Source organism: Chlorocebus sabaeus, chromosome 24, assembly GCF_047675955.1.
Source record: "Chlorocebus sabaeus isolate Y175 chromosome 24, mChlSab1.0.hap1, whole genome shotgun sequence".
Taxonomy (NCBI): Eukaryota; Metazoa; Chordata; class Mammalia; order Primates; family Cercopithecidae; genus Chlorocebus; species Chlorocebus sabaeus.
This window is the reverse complement of record NC_132927.1, coordinates 11,732,754-11,734,029: the sequence shown is the minus strand read 5'-3', so window position 1 is coordinate 11,734,029 and position 1,276 is coordinate 11,732,754.

Genomic DNA, 1,276 nt, shown 5'->3' with positions numbered 1-1,276 from the left:
GGTATGTATTCAAAGGAAGTGAAATCCGTATGTTGAAGAGATATCTGCAATCCCATGTTTATTGCAGGACTATATGCAATAGCCACGATATAACTGACTTAAGTGTACAAAGTGAATGAATGGATGAAGAAAATGTGATATATATACACAAAGGAACACCATTTAGCTATTAAAAAGAATGAAATCCTGTCATTTATAACACGAATGAACCTAGAGGATAATACATTAAGTGAAAATAAGCCAGATACAGAAAGACAAATGCCACATTTTGACTTACATGCCAAATCTAAAAACGTTGTAGTGAATAGAACAGTGGTTACCAGGGACTGGAGGTGGTAGTGGGAGGGATGGGGAGAAGGTGGTGAACAGGTAAAAAGTTACAATTAAAGGAGGGGCCCAGTGCAGTGACTTATACCTGTAATACCAGCACTTTGGGAGCCTGACATAGGACTGTTCGAGGCCAGGAGTTTACGACTAGACTCAGTGACATAGGGAGACCCCTATGTCAATTTTTTAAAAGATAAAAAATTAGCCAGGCCTGGTGATGCACACCTATAGTCCTAGCTACCTGGGAGGCTAAGGTGGGAGGACTGCTTAACCCCAGGTATTTGAGGTTGCAGTGAGCTATGAGCACGCCTGCCACTGCACTCCAGCCTGGGTGAGATCAAGTGCCTGTCTCAAAAAAAAAATAAAAAAGGAATAAGATTTTGTATCCTATTGCACAGCACAGTGACTACAGTCAACAGTAAGGTACTCTGGATCCAGGCACTGTGGTTCATGCCTGTAATCCCAGCATGTTGGGAAGCTGAGGCAGGAGGATCGCTTAATGCCAGCCAGGAGTCTGAGACCAGCCCATGCAACATAGTAAAACCCCAACTCTACAAACAAATAATAAAATTAGCTGGGTGCAATGGTGTACACCTGCAGTACCAGCTACTAAGGAGGTTGAGGCAAGAGGATTACGTGAACGAGGGAGTTCGAGGCTGCAGTGAGCCATGATCACATCACTGCACTCTAGCTTGGGCAATAGAGCAAGATCTTGTTTCAAAAAACAAAAAACAGATAAAGTATTGTGTACATCAAAATAGCTAGAGGAGAGGATTTTAAATGTTCTCACCACAAAAACATGGTGTTTCAGGTGATGGATATGCTAATCACCCTAACTTGATCATTATAATATATACATGTATCGAAACATCACACTGTACCCCATAAATATGTACATTAGGCATCAAAAATAAATTTTAAAATAGGAGGTGAAAACAACAGGATGCAA